At 42.1% G+C, this 22920-nt stretch overlaps 1 protein-coding gene and 2 long non-coding RNA genes across 4 annotated transcripts in view; 2 read left to right on the top strand and 1 right to left on the bottom strand.

Annotated features, from left to right (window-relative positions):
• Positions 1-9356, bottom strand: part of THSD7B (thrombospondin type 1 domain containing 7B) — a 297727-nt gene extending 288371 nt beyond the window's left edge. The window contains exons 1-2 of the mRNA XM_053948041.1: positions 9185-9356; positions 3660-3750 (exon numbers count right to left, since the gene is read on the bottom strand). The gene's annotated coding sequence lies outside the window, so the exon portion shown is untranslated. The remainder of the gene's footprint in view (positions 1-3659; positions 3751-9184) is intronic.
• Positions 6400-7759, top strand: LOC128790881 (uncharacterized). The gene is made up of 3 exons (XR_008431893.1): positions 6400-6595; positions 6681-6772; positions 7657-7759. It is a non-coding gene; the product is annotated as an uncharacterized LOC128790881 (long non-coding RNA).
• Positions 9357-9470: 114 nt separating the features above from the next.
• On the top strand, positions 9471-22693 carry LOC128790880 (uncharacterized). 2 transcript variants are annotated; one of them, XR_008431891.1, is made up of 7 exons: positions 9471-9557; positions 10366-10552; positions 12772-12863; positions 14470-14527; positions 14631-14769; positions 16019-16154; positions 22289-22693. It is a non-coding gene; the product is annotated as an uncharacterized LOC128790880 (long non-coding RNA). The 2 variants fall into 2 exon arrangements; XR_008431892.1 differs by having other exon boundaries at positions 9481-9557; positions 10477-10552.
• Positions 22694-22920: the final 227 nt, after the last annotated feature.

Raw genomic sequence — 22920 nt, 5'->3', positions numbered from 1 at the left:
AATAAGTTCTCTGCACTGGATGGACCAAGGGAATCCAGTGTGCACTGCAACATCTAATCCTGCTGGTAATATTTCTTGCACTTTGATCTTGCTCAATGGAATAAAAAGTATTAAACACAAAACACAACTGAAGCAACACTGCAATACTTCAGAAGTTACACCCAAGTAAATCATAGGTTCATCTTATTTTGGAGTAACAAATGAAAAAACCTCCCCTCCTCCCCTTTTTGAGTCTTGCTGTATCATCCTTTACTGACATTAATATTGCTCTCCTCGTTAGACAAGCCCTGAAAGACTCTGATCCTTTATATCCTTTAAATGGAGCAATTAATGCTGCTATTCAGAGTTTCTGACCTTTAACTCACAGTCCCAGTAGTGTTATTCAGATTTTTCTTTTCAAGTTCAGTAGAAAATAGTAACTATTTGTATCTTCCTAAAGGCAGACAGGCATTAATCCTAACCTCAAATTGAAGTCCATTTTGGAAAAGTAATTTCCAAATTTTTCACTTCCAAATGTGCTCCGCTGGAGGATCAGATGCTTCCCAAACTCTGCCCTTCCAAACTACTGCAGTTTAGGTTCTGCCTTCCAGAGGTATTTTGGTAAAACACTTTGAAAATGCTTTCACAGAAGTTCTGCATGCCATACTGCATTCCACCTCATCATCCTCTGCAGGAGGATGCCTATTGCTATGATTATTTTCAGTGAAGCCACAGTGCCAAGTTCCATTTTCTTTATTCCTGCTAACATCACTCCCCACTCAACCTTCCTGCCTCACATTTTTCCCCACAGCTTCTTACTCAGCTGCCCTGTTGCTTCTTTCAGAAATGTTCATAAAGAGCATCCCAGAATCAAAATAATGTATCTACTATTTACTGTCTTCATCTAATCTGTATTTTAAGCTGTCAAACACAGAGGCTGATTTGATGCCCTGAAAAACCAACAGAGCATGTCATGTTCAAAACTGCCCCACAAAGCATCTAGCATCTTCTTTCCAAAGAGTAATTAATAGATGGTAGCTTTTTACAAGGTGGCAAACACCTCATACACATATCCCAAAATAAATATATATATATATATAAAAATATATCCTGTCTATCCCAATCCCTGTCTCAAATTTAAAAAAAAAAAAAAGGAAATCTGATAATTCTAGTCCATCAATACCTTTCTGCTTTAAACCTTCCCTGATAAGAAAGCTCATCTGGAAGACTGACAAGCTGATATTTCTCTAGACCCAGAGAAAGGGTATTCCACAGTCAAGAGTCTTCCAAATAGCCAGGGAAAAAAGTTATACCTATTTAAACAGAGAGCAAGACAGGCTCAGCTAGAGCTGCACAGGGAAGGGGCAATCAACTTGACAGTAAATGTAATTAGTGTTATAATTCCTGCCAAAATTAGACATGATAGAAGCAGATATAACAAACGAATTTGACATGATATATTACCATTGATGTTCCTAAATATATAGAGGCTTTTTCAAGGATGGGAGTAGGGTTTTACAGATTTTAAGGGAAAAAACAAATCCTGACAAGCCTCCATCACGTCTGTCTCTATCCTGTTGCTTGTTAAACCTCTCCTTTCTGCCTCCTATTTCCTTCACAGTCAAAGTGGCACAAAACATCCTTTTTTTTGCTGCAGATAACTAAAATCGAAGTTGCATCATGTCTCCTTTTCATGTCTTTTCTTCCTCCCCTGCCAATCAGAGGCTTCAAGCCACTTGCTTTCTGAACACATTTACAGTCCAAATCCATTCCTGAACAGCAGCTCACTTGCTTGCCTCTCTTATTCCCACTCACCAAGACTCCATCACATCACAGTTCCATTCCAAGCTGCCATCTTCTCTTGGTTGTCACTCACACATCCCTTTTCCCTGGTCCCAGTACCAAATTTCAATAGAATCATAGAAACATGGAATGGTTTGGGTTGGAAGGGACCTCAAGATCATCCCACTCCAACCCCCTGATGTGGGCAGGGAGCCCTTCCACTTGATCAGATTGTTCAGAGCCTCATCCATCCTGGGCATAAAACCTAATTTACACCAGATATTGAAGAAGAATCATTCCCAGCTTTGCCCCAAAGAAGCAACAGGAAGGCAGAAATCCTCAGTGCTCAGAGAGCTGGACATGATTTGGCTTCTCTGTTAATGAAAAAAAAAATTAGAAAAAGGGAAAAAAGAAGTGCAACACAACCTACACCTCCCTTCCCAAAAGAAAAAAGAACTGAACTAGAACTGAATGCTTATTTTGTTTTTGCCTCTGCTAGAAATCAACACTAAAGCTTTCATTTAGTCAGCCAAGTTTTATTACAGAAAAATTATGGCTTAGTTTCAGTGAAAATTAACCTTTTGCTTATTTTGTTTCAATTTCCATTTTGCATCAAAGTTTTACTTAAAAATACATCCCAATGTCTAGACAAGTTTTCCAAGTTCCCAAATCATCTGACTTCTGAGACAGTGACCTTTGACAAGCAATGTGCTCTACAGGGACCAACCTTGTGTCCTCCCCAACTGGAAGCTCTGGTCTGCTTCATTTCCTGCATACCTGAATTTGCCACCAAAGTACTTGAGATGGAAAAAAATCTAGGCCAGGCAGGGGTATTTATGACTTTTTTTATGATGGAAAGTTTAAAAATTACTTTACGTGAAGAAATAAGTCTTTAACTGGACTTGTCTTTCCTATTGCAGCAAACACTAAGCATATTGCTGTTCATCTCCTGACAAATTACTCTCCAGGAGAACACAAATCATCTGTGCTGAGCTTCAGAAAGGCTCTGGAACAGAGCTCTGTTTCAACCCCCTAGAGGCAAAAAGCCAGCCACAAAACAAACTCCATCCCAGTGGAGAGCCTCCCTCACTCATAAATGCCAGTTTTAATCCCATTCATGAACGGCGGGATGGCGCTCACCATTATTGTGCCACATCCTCAGGTTGCTCTTCCATCCATTACAGATGATGTATTCTCTGTTTTATTAACAGCAATTTAATTCAATATATATTCTTACACAGGACAGGTGATCTTTCTGACTATTTCAAAACGTTTCACAAGAGGGAACACAGATAAAATTTTAAATAGCAAAACAAGAAACACACAGATTAAAAAAATTTAAGGAAACAAAAGAAGAAATCCTATTGCATGTTTCTGTTAGGATGACTTTATAAAATAAAGTTTGCTATGACTGTCAGGCCTCCCACCACCTAAGTTTTCTTTCCTGAATAAATACCATACACTAAAAATTGATGCTCCATAAACTGCACCATTGCTGGAGAAAATGGCAATCACAGAGACTGCTGCTTCCTCCTTTACCAAAGGTGTATATCGTGTTTACTACAGATACCTGAAATCAATTACTGAATCATAAATATTTGCAGCCTACAGCTCTCAGAAGTGTTTCAGAAGGCATATGTTAATGCCCAGGAGTCATTTCCCCCACACTGCAGTGCCCTCAGGCTCTCTGCTCTGTTCTTTGCTATCTGCTGACATCAATTTTGCAGTGAAAACCCAGCAATTCAGTTAAAACAGGTACTTAAGCAAAGATAAAAACATCTGTCTAAAGACTCAATACCACTGTCCTGTTATACATGGACATAAAATTACATTTTTATATATATATACTTACATATATAAACATACATATACAAACATATATATATATACACACTTACATATCCCACAATGTGCTGTGGCAACTTATCCTCTCCACAAATCCCTGTTGACCACACAGCAGACAGAATTCCACACTGCTGTCACCATGTGCTGAAACAATGCCAATGTGAATTACAGGTTATTGTGGGAGATGGATCAGAAACAGCCACAATTATACCTAACGAGTGAAGAGATTGTGTCATTTATCTTTCTTTTGGAAGGCTATGCCAGTCTGACAGAGCCAAATGGCATATAGTGTCTTTCTGTCCATTCCTGGCAAGCTCAAGACACATAAGGAATCCCCCCTCACTCCTAACAAGGCTGGGATCAAAACTTTGCCACATTAAGTTATCCTACCTTCAACATTTCAAAAATACCCTATTCCCTACCAGAATAGCCCTTTCCTGCACAAACATTTTCTGTTTAAGCAACTGAGTCAGGAGAGTGACTTTCTCATAGTTTTTAACTACCTTTAAATCTTCATTCCACCTGTAAAACCCTTTTCCCTGTCTCCTGCTTCATTCCACCCTTTCAGATCACAATGAGATACCTCATCACACTGTAAATGGGGTCTGCACATTCTGCCTTTATCAACAGAGAGTCTGTACAACCAAGGGACACTAGAGCCACCACAGGGGACAGACAGCAGCTCATCTTGTGCGGGATCCCTTCCCCACCTGCCTGGGACATGCATGGACACCACACATCACACACACATTCTGGCCCTGCATCACTAACACAGCTTTTTGTTTGCTTTCTTGGTGGCCCTCGAACCCCTTTCCTTACCCATTCCATGCACTTTCTCAAAACAGCTGCCTGCTCTTTCAGTGCAGGTAGTGTAGGAAAAAAAACAATCCACTTTTAAAGTAGCTACCTTATTTTCAGACACAAATATGAGAATTAGCTAGATAGGACTGAAAAGAAAAACTAAGATGCTTTTCCAAAAAAAAAAAAAAAAGCAGAAGATTTTGTTTCAATCAGAACAAAAGCTTAACAAATAAAAATCACAATAGAAAGGAAGCACAACTAAAAGCATTCCCAACAAAAATGATGCAGCATGTCCTTAATACTCAAGTGTTTTAACTAAATACAGCAGAAGTACAAAAGAATGCCTAAAGATGACTCAATAAGGAAGCATTCAAAGCAGAAAGAGCATCACCAGCATGTTCTTGATAAGAACTGTGCCAGTCCAAAGCACAGTATTTTTATGCTCTTATTCCAAACCAGACTGCAGACAGTGGGCACTTGTGCTTAGACACAGAAGTAAGGTAGGACAGGTCACCAGTGACTCAGAGGCTGGGTCTCTGCAGCATCAGAGAGCAAGCAGAGAAATCTGCCTTCCCTGCAGAATTCCTGGTTCTAAATGACCCACACAGCTCTCATCCTCTGGCACAAACTCCTGGATGTGTTTTTTTTTTTTTTTCTTCAAATAAACAGTACTTATTTTGCCTGTGGTGCTTTATCTGTTTCCCCTCCTACAGCACCCACTTCACCACCCTAGAAGCAGCTCTGGATGAGATGGAATGCCCAGCTTCTAGAAGGAGCCTGGCAGAGTTCAGCATCCCTCAGCTCCATCTTGATGTCACCTGGCAATCACACCCCCATTTCACACCCCACCTTCACACTTACTTTACATTACATGGTACTGGGGCAAATAACAGAAAAGCTGGAATGCAATCCCAGTTAAAAAAAAAAAAAAAAAAAAAATCAATATTTTCAAAGTTCAGGTTAAGAAATTAAGTGATGTGTGGGCAAAAACTCAACAGTGTGGGAGGACTCAGAACACACAGAGAAACACACCACAACTGCACAGAGCTTGGCCATGAAGTCTGATGCCATTGTATCATAAAAGTCAGTTATAACAAGGCATGACAGCCCATCCACAGCTTCTCAGCTTCTCTGGTTTAGAGAAAAAACACACAAACTCTCACCCCTAGGCAGCCCCAGCAGGACTCCCAACCCTCAGCCGCACCCGGCAGCACCGGAGCCTGTGAACTGCTGCCAGAGCAGACAAATTTTCATTTTCTATTACCTTAACAAACCACAGAGCAGCTCTGGCTTGTGAAAACAATACTTTCCTCTCACCATACTGGAACAAGCCCCCAATAATTCAATAAAGTTCCTGAAAACTGACAAGCCAGACACACAATTTTTGAACACGCTTTGAGCCAGTCTATCAGGTCAGTTTCCCTCATCTACAAAATGCCTGGAGAAGTTCCCCAAACCAGCTCTGTGTCAGGTGGCTCAAGAAGTCAGGTCTCTGCTTTCCCCCATCCACAGTACTGAGCACAACCCATTAAAGCACAGCATACACCTCTAATGGGGAATAAAAAACTTACCTCCCTGAACAACAGCCTGGGGGCATTTCCACCACCTCTTTAATCTGCAACAGCATCCCTGTTGCTCAGCTTTCATAATCCACTTCAGTTAAGGTATGGGGGTGCCAGCAGCGGGGCAGGGCAGGGAAGCAAAGCAGACACAGGTACCTGTGGTGTCAGTGAAGCACTGCCAACTCAGGGTAATTTATTTTTTGGTATTTTCTTATCCCACTCTTTGCTTACAGCCTGCAAAGCCACACAAGCTTAGTTGCCTTGGACACCTGGATGAAACCACTCACATCATAGCACATCTTCCACCACAACCCATTCACATCACAGCACATCTTCCACCACAAGCCCCCTGCTCACCTACCAACAGAGAGGCAAAAGCTTCCAAAGTACAACCACCACCTGGGTTTTCCACTGCCCAAAACCACCCTTACATCGCTACCTTTGTGCTGTTATTCAGCACTGAGCTTGGCACAGGGTACCTGCAGCATCTGGCACGTTTCTCCCACCCCTGTTCAGGCTCCTCATGTGCTCTCCTCTGCTCCCAACCACTGGGGTAGCTGCTGTGCCCAAACACTAAAGGAGAAAGTGTCTAAACAGGCACAAGAGCTCAGCTCATCTGAGGTCATGTAAGACACCGAATACTGCTTACGTAAAAAAAAAAAAATTATTAAGGAGCAATGAGACCCATGGGAATCCCCATTTCTCACTCAGAAACCCCAGAAGTTCTGTGCCACTAAAGACAGCAGCCCGAGAGCCTCCACCAGCGCAGCACGTCAGCAAACACGCGGTGTGCGATCTTATCGGTGAGGCTTTCTAGTGAACAGACATCCCTAGAAAGCAGTCACTACAAATACCGTTTTCCTGAATATCATTACAGATCCAGAAGTAATGAAATAGCAGATAATATGGCCCCGGGGTACAAATCAACCACCCACCCTAATGCATACAGATGGAGCTTAACAGCTTTTGGTCTTCCATTACCAAAGTGAAATGGGATCTTTGAAACACCATTGAGGCAAAGCAGGAGAGAAAGTTTACTAATGAGTGATGTTTACTTCTGATTCTTCAGAAAATGCTTTTCAATGCCGTGATCTAAAATAGAAATCCTCTGTTTTCATGTACGAAGATGACTAGATGCAGCTTCCCCTCAGAGAACCAAGATAAAAAAGCAGAGCTTACAATCTCCTGCTCTTCCCTCATGTTGCAGAAAAGACTGCTGAGAACAGTGTCTCGATAATTTTTGTAATAATTAACAATGAAAACTTTATCCAGTCACAACAAAGCAAGCAGCAAAACCATCAACTCACAGCAGGGTCATGCTCTCCTTGCTGATGTTCGCAGCAGTAAAAGCAGCAACTTCCACAATGCTCTAAAACCAGCTCAGCACTATGTAAGGTACAGGCAGGCACAGAATCCCCCTGATTTCATCCTCAGGGAAATTCAGCACTTAACACCTCGAGCCTGCCCCCACAAAGACACAAAGTTGTGCATTCTGAGCTGGTCTCAGCCCCATGGACCAGCCAAGAACCAGCGGAGCCCACGTGCGGCTCCGCGCGCACCCCGACACAGCCCTACTCCAGCACCTCACTTTAATGCCATCTCTTTCACCTCTGAAAGAGGTGAAATGGCATTACCTATATTCCACTGTAATATTTTCAGAAGCTAACAAGCTCACTACTTTTTTCAGTTTCCAAAAGTTTGAAGATTTCACCATGCAAGTTGAGCAGCCATGCAAGGCACTTGTGTGACACAAGGCACAAACAACAGCAGCTCTCTGCCATCACGTCCTCTCACAGGTACTTTTAGTACTACCCAGTTCTAACAGGTAGGTTATGCCACTCACCTGCACACACAACAGAAATTCCCTGTACAACTTCTTCCAAAAACTACATCCTCAGGCAATCAATTCTTTAAGCCGATTTTCTGTTTTCATTAGAGGAATTCACCAATATATTTCAATTATACAAAAAAAAAACTGGAGGCAGTGGTCAGCAAGTACTTTTTATGACTCTCATCTATTCTTTTAAAAGCCTTCTACAGAAACGCTCAGGCAGGCACAGGAGTGGGAGGGAGAGGAGGAGGAGGAAAGGAACAGCATTACAGAGTCCTCATCATATCTTCACATAAATAAAGCCCAAACTCTGTACTGTTTGACCTTGAATTAATAATAATACACTAAATAAATACAAGGACGAGCACAAATTAAGAATGACCGTTCAAAGTAATAAATGGTTAATGAAGGAGCGTACAAGCGTGCCTTGTTTAAAAACACTGATTGAAGAATCGACGGAGGGAAAAAGACAACCCAAACACATTGCGATGCTGTGACTGGGGGTGGGTGGGCAGGTGAAAAAGTAGGGGTTTGGAAGCCAACCTGCGCGACAGGGAGCCCAGACCCAGCCGCGATCGCCCTGCCCGCGGCAGCTGCGCTACTTTCAGCGCTGCTCGGCGGAGCGGAGTTGGCGGCGGTGCCCGCACCGAGCCCGCCGGTGGCCGCGGCTGGCGCTGCCTGTCCCCATCCCAACTTCACCTGTCTCACGGGGGTGCCGGCGCTCCGCGCCCTGCCCGCTCCTCCCGCGGGGGCAGGAGCCGGGGCGCTCGGAGGAGCCGGACCAGCGCGGGGGATGCGACCAGCAGCGAGATGGGAGATCCCGACCGGAGCGGTCCCAACACCGCGGCAACTTCTCCTGCGCGGCGCGACCCGGCGGGTCCGTCCGTCCATCCATCCATCCAGGCACCCACACCCCCGCCCGCGGAGCCGAGCCCCCGGACCCACCCTCTCCCCCGGCAGCGGGGCGGCCGCACCTCCTCGCATCCCGGAGCGCGGCATGGAGCCCGGCGCGGCGCGCTGCGGCGGGAGGTCTGCGGAGCCGGCGCCGCGGGCGAGCGGGGCGGGACGGGCGCGCAGTGCCCGCTCGGCCCCGCGGCGCGGAGGGGCCGCGGGCGGAGCGAAGATGGAGGAGGCGCGGCCCTGCCCCCGCCCAGCCCCGCGCGGGAGCGGCGCGCGCGGCGCCCTCTGCCGGGCGGCGGCGGGACAGGGCCGAGGGCTGGCTGAGGGCTGAGGGGAGCCGGGGAGTTGCTCCGGCTTGGAGCGCAGGGAACGAGGGTTTCTCTGGCCTTGTTAAACACGCGCTAGCGCTACAAAACTAGTCGAAGCTGGATTTTGGTTGTATGCTTGCCCCGCATCGAATCGCCAACACCGCGTTGTCACCAACCTCCTCACGCTGCTCGCCGTGCAGTGCTGAAGGTGCTCGCAGTGCTTCCTTAACTCCAGGTATTCACAGAATTGCTGAACCGATTGGGTTGGAAAAGCCCTCTGAGATCAGAGTCCAACACATGATCGATCACCGCCTTGTTAACCAGACCACGGCACTGAGTGCCACATCCAGGCTTTCCTCAAACACCTCCAAGGATGGTGACGCCACCACCTCTCCAGGCAGCCCGTTCCAATGTCTAATCAACCTTCCTGTGAAGAAAGTCCTCCAAATACCCAACCTAAAGGTCCTCTGCCACGGCTTAAAACCATGTTCTCTCGTCTTGCCACTTGTTACCCAGGAGCAGAGCCCAACTCACACCTGGCTGCACCAGGTGAGAGTTGTAGGGGATGAGAAGGTCCCCCGAGCCTCCTTTACTCCAGGCTGAGCCCTCGCAGCTCCCTCAGCTGCTGCTCATCACACTTGTGCTGCTCATCACACTTGTGCTGCTCATCACACTTGTGCTGTTCATCACACTTGTGCTGCAGAGCCTTTCCCACGTCCGTTCCCTTCCCTGGACACGCTCCAGCCCCTCAATGTCCATCCTGAAATGAAGGGCCAACAACTGAACACAGAATCACCATCTCTGCCCAAGGAACACTGGTCCATTTAGTTTCAAATTCATCTAAGTCATATTTTTGAGGGAAGTAATTAGTGCAAGAGATCACCAAACTGGCAGAAGTCCTCAATTAAGGAGAGAACATTTATTGATTGCAGGGAGGATACTGAATCCATCATTTTTTAAATACATGAAGTGAATTATCTCAGTTTACTCTATCTGCACTATTTAAAAATTCAAATAGGTATTATTCTGCAGAACTTTTTTTTTTTTTTGACAGTCATTAAGTTTAGGTGTTATTCAGGAAAAAATTAATGCCTATATCTAACTCAGACAGAAAGAGGTGACTGTGTGTGCACAACGAAATTACTACAGTATCTATTCCTGCTTTTCACACAGTTCTTATTTCTGTTAAAGAACAGAACACCCCTTGTGTGTTAAAGAACCTGAGGGAGGTTTACTCAGGTTTTGAAAATGTCAAGTTTCCCTTGGACATTTTCCATTTAATAAGAACAACATATATAGTATTTTAAATGGACATGGTTGCATCATCTATGATCCTTGGTTTATTTTCTGTTTACAGAAATATCAAATCTTCATGCAAGAATTGTTGACATCATGTACAAACTCAAAATAAAACAATAACTTCGTGTAGTAGATGCTGTTTTTAAAAAAACAGTGTTTCCACTTTCAGAGAGTTCTTACCTTACAAAGATGGGAGACAGAAGAGTAGAAATTAAGACAGAGAGATGGACGATACATATCATAAGGTATGAAATCCTGATCAGAGGTTGAAATACAAACTTCCCGGCTCCAGGTTCAGCCTGTCCCATTGCTCTCATGAATTATAAAATCCTGGACATTTGCTGGGGAAGGACAGTTCACCAGAGATTGCACACTGCTGGTCAGGAGTGTTCCAAACAAAGTTTTGTGAGAAAATTTGTATTTGTCAAAGTGGAAACACTTGGCCAAAGAGGATTGGTTTTAAGAAGATTTTTTTCTTGGCTCTTTCCCAGGTCAGAGAGCCCTACCCCCAAGAGAGAGTGGCAGAGGGCACCCACCAGGGCTGCACCAGCCCAGCTTCACTGCTCTCTTTTTTCCATTGAAAAAACTTTAAAGGTCTCATTTTTGCCTGATACAGAATGGAAGACACCTCTTGAAATGTCAGGAGTTTTTTGCAAGTGACACTTCCTTTTTCCTGACTGGCTCTGGACTACAGGCAGTTACACTCTCTTTGCCTCCTCACAGCCCTTGTGATGTTGTCTGCTAAAAATAGCCCCATTTTGCCCCTCATGCTTAATCTGGAGTTGGGGCATATGGGGAACTGCAGTGCTGCAATTCTTAGCTTAATTTGCCAATGCAGAGTTTGCATTAATGCAGCTAATCCAGCATCTGGGTATGGGAGCCTGAACTCCTCCCTGCAGTAGCACTAATGAAGAGGCAGCACAAGAGGGTAAGAGAATTCTCACAGTTCTCCAGCCAGCTGAGTGCCAGCTCCCCTGATCAGCCACATTTTGGCTTTGATTCTCTTCCTCGGGACTTTCTCTTTTCTCAAAATGGTCATGGATGACTCTATATAACTAAGAGATGTATAGGAAATTAATACAGAGTGAATGTGCAGGAAATACATTAAGTAAACCTGCTTTTTTTCAATTTTAATAGAAAGGCTGAAGGATGAGACCAAGAAGCAGCAACAGGAAAGCAAAAGCACAAAAATAGAGTGGAAAGAGCTTGGAACTCAGAGTAACCTGTTAGGTTGGGTTTCAGCCCAGATCACTCATTGTTTCTTTGTGTTTCTCCTGCTTGTGATCCTCTTGTTACATGGCTCTCTCCTGCTTGGTGGGACTCAAATAAAGAAAACTGGTACCCAAGTGCTGTGAGGCCTGGAAGATTTAAGCCAGCTCTTGCTTATGGATGACTGGCCCAGCCTAAGAAGGGAATAACAAAGCTGCTTGAATGACAGCTTGGATCAAGTTCATAATGACCTGGTTTGTACAGGCCAGGTGTTATGTAGATTGGAGCTTGTTATTGTGAAAAATTTTGGCAAGGCTTGCGATGCAACAGCCAGTTCCAGCAGAGCTGGGCAGAAAGCCACAGACTACAGGCAGGTCCATCTTCAGCAAGATGGGCAAAGCAGCCACCCCCTCCTGTACTTGGTACCGTGGGGACCTGAACCAACCTGCCTGCACAGCATCTGGAATACAGCTTATGCAGGAACAGAGAGCAGTTTCAAAACATGGCACTCCAGGCTTAAAAACAAAGAGGTGATCTTGCATAAAAACACAGCGCCAAGTTTTTGTCTGTTTCTTAGGGAGCAAAGATTCAGAGCAAAACGGTACAAGCCACCCACTACAGTGTTAATGGACAGTGAGCAAACTGGTACAGAATGTCCCTATCAATATATTCTGCATTTGTTAGGAAGTCTTTCTTAATACTTCCATAATTCACTTTTTATGTTATCTAAAAGTAGTTACTAGAGTAATGTGGATGAAGACCTGTCGAAATTAGGGCTCACCTATGATTTGTACTCTCAGTCTTTATCATTAATATGCACACTATGATTTGTTACTGAAGCTAGTTGGACTTCAATTTTATTCTTTCTTTAGATGGCCATTTTTTTTCAAAAGAGGAAGATTAAAAAAAAACTTAGGGAAAGTGTCTCGGGAGTAATTTTTGCAATAATAATTAATGTGGAACTCAAGAAATAGGGACTCTTTTCATCAATACTCATCATTTATTCCTATGCCCCAAGTTAATAGAAGGGACTATACAAATCAGAGCAAAGCCAGTTAGATGAATAGATCGGGTTTCTATTTTTCTTATATAGACTTATAAGACTCTGTAAGTGTGGTCACAGTGATGTTTTTACACTGTACCACAAAAGCTAGTATAACTCAGGAGAAGAAATCTCAACTCTGTGATCTTTACCAGGATGTTCATAACTTAACCAAATAAATGACAGCTTTTTCCATATGGAATGTTGTATCAGTTTTCATATAGCACTATGGAAAAGCAGCAGAAAGCCAAGCAGATAATGAAAGGCTGACACAATGGGTTTGCAGCCCAAAGGCACAGCTTCAGGTAAGTGTTACATGCAGGCCAGGGACAAAGTAGGAGTGGTTAGTTGGGCATTAATGCTGCATGGAAAGGAGGGTTATGAGGAATTTTGTACATCTCTCACTGTTCCAGAACTTACACTGAGGTTTAGAAGTTATTTTTAATAGCCTATTACCAGCTGGGATCATGAGAAACTGAAAAAAGAAATTATCCTCTCCTCCTTAGGGGCAGTGCCTCAGAAATCAATGCTAATGAACAGACTGCAGCACAGGGAAGCTTGGATTTCCCCTGCTGCACCAATTTTGTGCATTCACAAGGGACACTACAAGTGCCATCATGTGTAATTAGAATCAGGGAAGGGGAAAAAAAGGATATCATTCATTCACACTTCTCATGGTGTCATTTCTTTGTGGCAGATTTAACAGAGATTAAACAGGCATTCAGTTTAATACTAGTCCTATTAAGGACCAAGCATAATTTATTTTTAATTATGGAGTTATCGAGACACCAGCATAATTGATGGCAGCCCTGTTGTGATCATATCCTTAGATGATGACTTCTTTAGCAACAGAAGAAATTCATTCCAGCAGGATATTTATCTTTACCAGCATTCTAGTTAGAGCACACCTCTGTGAATAGATCCAGCCAGTGTTAATGCTGGATCCCAACCCACCACCCATTAGTGAGTACAATACCCAAATCCCAGCGTGCATCCCTGCCTGAACCTGAAATAACTTCTGAGCCAGGGTTTGAAATCAATCCTCCCTGCAGCACAGACCTGCAGGTCTGATCAGCCCCTCTTCCCCACAGCCCATCTGTCCCTTCCTATTCTTCTCCACCCAACTGTCCCACAAATGGTGGCAAGTGTTTCTCAAGGGACACAAAGCTCCTTTTTACATGACCTTACTATATACCATAGTTCAAGGCACAGGTAGTAGAGGGTGCAAATTGGAATCATTTGTCCTGTTCAAATATCAAGATCATGTTGAGTGTTATTTTTGAGAATGAGGATCAGACCTTTTGGTGCCAGTGAAGGGTTGAAGATGGAGGAACACTTATCAAATAAATAATCACTACAAATTAAAGCACAGAGCAGAACTCCTACAAAAGACCAATTATCTTGCTGGCTAGAGCCCCCAGAGCTTAAAACTGTGATACCCTTGTTAATGTCTGAGGAAACACGACAGCTGTATTTGTGAGTAAGAGAAAGTCCTTTTTAAGTACCCTGGTGCGCAGGTTAAAGAAAAACATGAGTAGGGTGCAGCATGAAGCAATGCATCTGCCACCTATTCACCAGCCATGGCAGGGCAAGAAAAGCTGCGATGGAGGCTCTTCACAAGCTATTAACCTTTCCTGATTGGAGTCCTGCTTTACAGAAAGAGCAGCAAGCACCTACTCAAAGAAGGGTCTCCCTGCAAATAGTAACTGGCAATAATTTAGCAGCTGGGAACCTGTCAAGTGTTAAGGTTTTTTTGTCCCAACACACTGCTTATTTAGTAGAAAAAGTGATAACAAGAGATAAAGAAGGCTCATGCTAGTGACTAGTAATTAGATTTGAAATCTGTCGATGACTATGGAGCAGAACACTAAAATTAAAGATATTTTCTAATCATTATGATTTTGCTTTCAGGTTATTTTTTTCTATTAGTGCTTCTGTTCCACTGCTTTAATTAAGTGTTGAGTACAAGGTAGGGGATTTGCTCTACACAATCAATAATGGCATTCTGATGCTGATTTTAAATTGACTTGCTATTTTTAACATGCTGCTTAGTTATTGCCTATCATCCTTAGTCACGCCTTGGGCTCTGCAGATACACACCAGCACAGGAGGTTCCCAAAAAGGATTTTGTCTCAAGGAGGTTGGATCCTGTTGCATTCTTCTGGGGATCCACTGAAGAGAGGAATGGTCCCTCCAAACATGCCAGTGGTGGTAAGCACTTTTTGCATGTCTGCAGAAATCTGGTTTGCCTCAGCCACTCTCATAATGAACGGCTTTCACTTCCTATCATACTTTTGTGGATTTGGCTGCTTTTATCTCAGGAATGTTTTACAAAGCCAATACACATAAGTACTTCTAACACTGAAAAAAAATCTGCCTTGATAATACTACAGATTTGTGGTATTAGAACGGCCTGGGTTGAAAAGTAACTTACAGATCATCTCGTTCCAACCCCTGCCATGGACAGCAACACCTTCCACTAAACCAGGTTACTCAGAGCTCCATCCAGCCTGGCCTTAAACATTTACCTTGATGAAATTTATTATTTCAATTGACTGCTGTTAATTCCCTGTCAAGCATGAAAAAAAAAACATGAAATATGAAAATGTTCACTTGAGAAATCGCAGCAATTTTTAAGACAAAAAAAAAAAATTAAATTACAGAACAGAAATGGGATGAAAGAAGAAACAGGAATTCAGCCAACAGATTAATATTCAGCCACATTTTTCAGAAGGTTTCTCTGATTTCTGTTGTACTAGAAAGCAGTCATCACTTTTTGCCTAAAGAACCAAAGATGAGAGGGATGTTCAACTCAGCTCAGAGCCTTTCCTTCTCACCAGGTCCCTTTCCTTCTCCAGGGGCTACTGTTTAATGACTAAACATCACAGCACTCTCCAGAATTTGTATGCACCTTGTGTACCTTTGAAAAGCACTTAGAATACCTGAGCATAAGTCCTCTCTGTCTATACATGCAAGCACAATAAATGCATTATACACAATTTTCCATCACCTTATCAAGCTTTTCATAGCCTTCTAGAATTGCACTTTTCTGCAATTTTAATAGAAAATAACAAATTTAACCAGTTTCCAGCAGTAAGGATTCAATTCAATAGTAAAGATTCAATTCAAACTCATTCATATCTGTGTAAGTGGGATATATGTAGAAAAGAGCTCAACTAGAGTTCAAGAACAGCCACAAAACATTTGAAACTATTTTTGATACATTTTTTAAGGAAGGTTTGAAAAATCATCCCCTATATTTTTCTTCCTCTGTATTTAAGGGTGATAGTGAATTTGTCTGACACTTCCAGGGAAGCCAGGGGTTTAGGTTCATTTCTCCTGAAGGCTTGCTTACTGTGCACATCATTTCCCAACCAGGCTGTCCTGCCAGAAAAACACTGCAGCCTCCTAACAGCATTTAGGACTTAGTTCAGTGTATTTGTTCCTCTTTTTTTTCCAGAACAAGTCATCTCCCACAAAGCCATCCTATGCAGCACATCCAGGAGGAGCAACAGGATGGGGAATAATGGACCCAAAGCCTCCTAAAGGCAAAGATCACGAGCTGTTGAATGCCTTAATATTACTGACTGATTAAGGTAACAGCTACTAACTTTATTCATGTTTTCCTACCTCTGAAATCCTTACCTAGTTTTTCTTTCTCTGCTTTGCAGTTATTTCTTTTCCACTTTGGATGCCTGTAGAAGTTGAAACAGTTCATTTAACCCATGGTCTTACTAAGTCTCATTTTTAAATAACATTTCTCTATTTTTATTTTTTTTAACAAAAAGTATTTTAAAAGACACTTTGTAGTCCTGGAACCTACATACATATGCTGAAATAACTCTTCTTTCACTATATCCTTGGTTTTCAGCATCATATCAGGCAAATTGACTGCACAATGTGAGTTTTTTTTTCAGATGCCAAGAAACAATACCACTATTTTAGGCAAAATCTCATTGCTTCCTAAGGATATAACTAACTGCTAGTGGAACTCTCTGAACTTTATATTAGTCTGTGTTGAAGCTCTGCAGGATTAGTTATAATTAACTGTCATCATGTCATTTTTCTCCCAACTACTCAGATTTTTAAAAAAAGGGGGGGGGGGTGGAAATCCCCTAGCAGCAACCATGATTAAAATGTCTCTCTTTGTTTCCCATCCCAAACTTCATTTTTAACTCACAGGGGTCACAAGCTCTTCTCCACATACATCTCAGTTTTCTCACAGATACCTATGCCTTGTCTACAACACAAAAATAAGCATTTTAACAGCAGCTGGAGAGTCAGTTGTTCAGAAGTTATAAGCAGCTTAAGACAAATATTTGCTATTAAGTAAGTGCTTCCTTTCTAAACCATTTACACCCCCTGGTGTAATAGTTTGGTGGGTGCCTCTCGCTGATTTATTCATTTATATTGCTTGAAGGAGCCTGTTAGAGCCTGTAGGCACACATGCATTCAAAAATAATTTAAAAGGACATGAATTCATCAGTGAGCCCATGACAACTAATGGTAGCTCACCAGTTGCAATCTATGCTAACTAAAAATAATATTAAACTACCTACAGTTGGGGGTTTTCCTAGTCAAGCATAGGTCTCTAAGCTCTGCAGCAGCATCCTGAGAGTCAACAGAACCCATATCTCCCACCTCTATGACAGGTGATAGCTTTCATCTAATGTATCACCCATGACATGATATTTTTCAGAATACAAATGTTAACAGCAGTTACTACAAAGGTATACTTAAATGAAATTATTATGAGCAATCACGAACTGTGGATGTTGGTTGTCGCTTTTTTGTGGGTCACCACAAACCCCCAATATTTACAATTCCCATGTGAACAGATTTTATTTATTTGGGGTGAAAATGGATGGCATTGCAAATATGAATGCAATATTAAAGTGATATTTTATAGCAGAATCATCTACTTTCAGTTAAAAATCATGTTTTAATGTTCATAATTCAATTGTTTTGGGGAATTAGGAGAGGAATGATCACATAGGAGGGCAGGGCACTTGTGCACTCTCTGAATAATATCTCCACTGCCATCAACAAAGACAGAATATGAGACAGAATATCCCTGGTCAGTCAGTAAGACATCACTTGTGCTAAGGACCAGAAAACACAAGCACAAAAAATACAACACTACCCCAAGAGAAAAAGGTTTAGACTTCTCTCAAAGTTCCAAACTAAGGGAGATTCCCCCCCCCCGCAGCCGCCACTTCTGTTTCATGTAACTGAGCTGTTGCTGGTAACTGATGTGCTCTGTGTAAGGTGTGAGGATTTCACTGCCTTGTAGGAGGAAGCCAAGGTTTCATTTTGCAGTGTGGGCAGGTAAGCCACACCATACAGGAGCAACTTCATTTATTTGGGATCAGCTCTGGGACATGGCTTAATTCCCTTTCCTGTTTATGCAGCACAAGGCTTTCCTCACCAGTCTGAAGGGCAGAAAATTCCCTTTCTGCAGTCTCCCTGCAACCTTCTAAAACTCATTACTGTAAAAACTTACATGGTAAAAAGATGATTTAAACAACATTTAATGAAAGATGCAATACCAAAATATTTTAACTGGATGTAAAGAAGTGGGGAAATGATACATTTGCTCAGCTTTTGTGCTGTACTTGTGCATTTACCTTTACTGAGTAGATTTAACTTCCTTCTCTGAAGTTAAATGACATTTGTAACACACACACTAAGGTAGCTTCTGAACAAAGACCCACCAAAGCATAGCTGCATCTTTTGGGCAAAGCATCTGAAGAGGTGAACCAATGCTACTGGAGCCAGTGTGCTTTACACAAGATAGAGAAATTCATGTAAATCCTCATGTTCTTCCAGGATATGAAGGGCATAGCACAGCTCTAGTGCCACATCCCTGGCTGAATTGAAGGACAAGGGGGAATGGAAATAAACTGACAGAGGGCAGGATTAGATTAGAGATTAGGATTAGATTCTTCCCTGTCAGGGTGGTGAGGTCCCAGCAGAGGTTGCCCAGAGAAGCTGTGGCTGCCCCATCCCTGGAAGTGTCCGAGGCCAGGTTGGATGGGGCTTGGGGACTGGGACAGTGGAAGGTGTCCCTGCCTGGGGAATGAGAAAGTCTTTAAAGTGCCTTCCAACCCAAACCATTCTGTTATTCTGCAGTTATCAGCAGTGGATCTGACTCCATCCTGTTAGAGGAACATCTAGACCCTGCCTTTCATGAGCAAATCAAAGCTGTAAAAAGCTTTATCTATCAATAAAGCAAGAACGGGGTCAATGCTATCATTCATTCAAACATGAATGAGAGAAACTTAACTATATGTTTAAATCTCAGCAGCAACTGATGAGGAATTTCATACCTGGAATAAAATAATTGCTCATAAAAGTCCCCAAAGGAAATCAGATAAGGTGGGTTGTTCCCAGCTGCTCTAGAGAAATAATGGCTTTCTTTACCATGTCAGACATTTTTTGTAGAAGACTTCATTCCTCCATGACTCCCTGAAACTTATTCCTAGTCTTCAGAAATCCTTCATGACCAACTTTCTGTTTTCTGAGATGTTGATTCAGTTAAAAAATATTTGTTCCTTGATAAATACTTTTCCCATCTAACACTTCAGGCAGCCAGCAGCTGCAGGAAGCCCCAAATTGCTTTTATACCTTCAAACACTGCCAACTGCCAGACAAAATTTAGAGCAGTCTCCACCATTCTGTGTCTCCTATGGTCCTCTCTGAAACCCTGTAGCCAGCAATGGGGTCTGATTGGCTTCATCTTGGCAAGGGAGTAAGACAGTGATAACAAACTATTGCAGTTTGAAAGGAGTGATCCACAACAAGCCACCAACTTCTCTTTCACTTCACATCATTTTTGGCTATAATACAACAGTGCCAAAGGAATTCAAAACATTTTTCTTTTTAGTCTTGTATCTAGAACTACATGAGCCCAAATGAAAATAAATCAGAGAAAACTCAGAGCTCCCCCAGATCCTACAAAGGGCACCTTGGTTTAAATGGACTGAAGTTTTAGAGAAAATCTGAGACTCATGCACATTTCATTCCTTCAGTTTTAAGAGCAAATACAGTGAGGAGAAAGGGAATGGAAAGAGGAAGTCACAAGCTATTCATTTTGCCTGAATCCAGACACTAACATTTTCATGTGGAGATGACCAAAAGAGAAATTTTTTTCTGAGCCATTAAAAGTTACTCTAAATTCTTTCATGCTCCTCTTAGCAGGCAGATCAAGTCCATATAATTGCCAGCAAGTGCCCATAATTTGATTGATGTCTTCTCATCCATGTAGAAATCTGACAAGGATCCTTGTAAATGATAAAATATTTGATTCCTGGCAGCAAAATGAACGAAAGGAAAAACCCTACATGGCTTTCTAAATGGCAAACACACTGGGCTAGGGCCTGAGGTGGCTGGATTCCAGTGCCTCTACTAAGGAAAGCAGAACAAAGGTAGTTTTAAAATTTCATTTGTGCTCACAACCATAGTGGCAGTGAGAAGGCATTTTGACCCTCAGCACAGTAAATTATTTCCAGATCTGACAAGCTCCAGGGAACATTTCCCAGCCTGGGATCACTGCAGCACAGGCTGCAGCAGCCACTGCAGAGGCCAGGACCTCTGCACAGCCACTGATGAATGCTCTGGGTACTGAGGGAGGCAAAAAGGGACCTTGATAAGGGGCAGGGACTCACCTCTAGGTTCAGAAAAAAAGGATTTCAGTATTATATTCATAGTGAAATCTAAATTCTTAACCACAGCAATGATCAAAGAGGGGCCATTTTTTTGTTTTGAGAGGTTAGTTGCACCCATAAATTTGAAAGAGGATGGTGGTTATTTAACCAGAGTCTTTTTAAAAGAAAATTGAGAAAAGACAGAAAAAATGAAGACTAATGAGACAACTTCAGAAGACCACTTTTTCTATAAATGATTTATTAGAAAAGAAATAACCTGGAAACCAGGATTCACAATCTCCCAACCAATCATCCATTTCATGTAAAGTTGCTGTCTTAACCTGCCAAAAGAAATCAAGTGTAAAAAAGTAATGAAAGAAATGGCACATTCCTTTTGGACTTAAAGATAGTGTTTAGCTTTAAATGTATAATCTAAAAATAAATCCTTCTGCTCACAAGTCTCATTGTATACTCAGATTCATTCTTCTTCATTTAATAGGAAATTGATCTAATATCCATTTGGCATCCACCAAATCTTTTAGTCAGTGGAAATACACAATTTTAATAATTGTTAGAAGTGGGTTTTTGCAACAAGGAACTAAAAAAAACATCTGGTAATTAACTACCATGCACAACCCATGTCTTCTTAGATTTGCCTTACTTCTACATCGTCAGCATTGCAGATGTCAAACTTCCTCAGTGTGAGGCAAAACAATTGTTAAAATCAAACTATGAAATAATACATACTTACAGGAACAGGCAATGTCAACTGCTGTGCCAAAAAGATGACACAATTAATGGTCTAATTATAGCATATTTATAAACCTTGCACTAAATCTCATTTTCTTATGCGAGTGATACCTTTGAAGTTAATGTGACTCAATTATCTTCTCTGTGAGAAGTGGTTGCATAAGGTTTCCAGCTGCAGCATACCTGGAAGGTGAAGAGTCACCATCCTCTCAAGGGGTAAATGTCAGACATTTATTGGTCTGAATATCAATAATTCTGAGAACTCTTCCTTGAACTGTATTGCACAGCATCCCAGAGCTTCCCTGCAATGCGTAACAGCGACTACAGATTCAACACAGCTTTAATATTCAAAAACCTTCCTTCCCTCTATGAAAATGTTTTGATGCCTACATTTTTCCCAGAGTTTAAAGTTGAACTGCCAAGCATTTAAGGGCCTAATCACAAGGAAGATTGCACAGTTGAGTTTTATCATACCAAAATTTAAATAATAGAAAAGATATGCTATAAGAAATTTGTAGGTTGAAGGGGGAAAAAAAACTCCACTTTTTGACAGTGATGTTATTACTGTGCCGAAGGTAGTAGCTCAGACCTGAGCACTGATCCTCAGAGAGCTAACTCTCCTGTTGGCATTCACTTCATAAATAATCCTGCAGAACAACCAGGCACATCTTGTCTCATAATAACAAAGATGATCCTTCATTTAGATTTCTCCAGGCAGGAAGGAGAGAGGAAAACTCATTTATATCAGGTAGCTTCTCTGCTACTCCTAAGTCAGGCATGCATTGCTCATTTAAACGTGTAGGAGTGCAAATAAGAGGAAGGGCTAAAAACAAAGGCTGCACCTGGCTGCCTGGGAATGTGTCCACATAAAACTAAATCTGTGCTGGGCTGTCTGCATCCTGTCATCCAGGTAAAAGGAATAAAAAAAAAAAAAAAATCACCTTCTGCTCTTCAGACTGTTCCGGAAATTCTTGTGGGTCATATGAAAGAGCCTGACTTCTCAGCTCCCTGACAGAGTGCAAATTCAGCTGCTGTCTTCTGCAGGGGAGATAATGCCACAGCAGGACATTCTTGAAACACTTCTTCTTTTTGCTCCTATATATGTCACGATCTCACAGATTCTTCTTCTGCAAAGGACTAGCTCACAAAGGCAGGCTACTCAGCCCAAAAAAAACAGAAAGGAACTCTTCCTCAAAATACAGTGATCAATAACAGCTAATCAATACTCAAGGGCCATCATCCCAAAAGCAGATTTGCACTTAGTAAAAGGTTAACTGGAAAATATGGAGCTTACTGTAGCCCAACAATTCCTTAACCAGTTTGTTGCATTTCAGACTGTACCACGACAGTCCACAAACCAAGTGAAGGCCAAGGAGATGGAAAATCCCTCTGACCTAATTGCAGGCTTCAGCAGTGGCAAAAGCTCAACAGTCACATCCCAATAAAACAAAAGCTGGCCAGAAATGGACTTTCCCAGCTTGGCACTTGTCTTAGAATCACACCCAAGAGACAACACTATTTATTTCTGTTCATTTTCTTACAGTTTCTAGTTTGGCACTTTACTTGCAGGTAAAGTCACGTTGCGGGTGATTTTTCTCTGAAGTACTTCTCTTGTAAAGTGAGCTTTACAAGTGAGTGAAGATATTAAATATTTGTCTACAGGAAAGAAAGGCTTTCACAAGTAAACCTAACTTACAGTATAATCTTCATCCAATAAAGCTGTATTAGATCAAACAGTACTTGGTGTTCTGGCAGCAAACTGATTTGGGTATCACAGCTAGCAATAAACCAAAGAAATTTTTGCATAGGATTAAATAATGTACAAATAATGTCTGTACCTACTTAAAAGATTGAGTTTAAATGCTGTTTAAACTAAAAACAAATTGCTAAGACGTGTTTAAGTGCTCCAGCCAGATGAATCACAGTATGCCCAGAACTCCCACTAAATCTATTTTATCCAAAGAGC

This window comes from Vidua chalybeata, chromosome 7, assembly GCF_026979565.1.
Source record: "Vidua chalybeata isolate OUT-0048 chromosome 7, bVidCha1 merged haplotype, whole genome shotgun sequence".
Lineage (NCBI taxonomy): Eukaryota > Metazoa > Chordata > Aves > Passeriformes > Viduidae > Vidua > Vidua chalybeata.
This window is presented reverse-complemented; position numbering and strand designations above follow the sequence as displayed.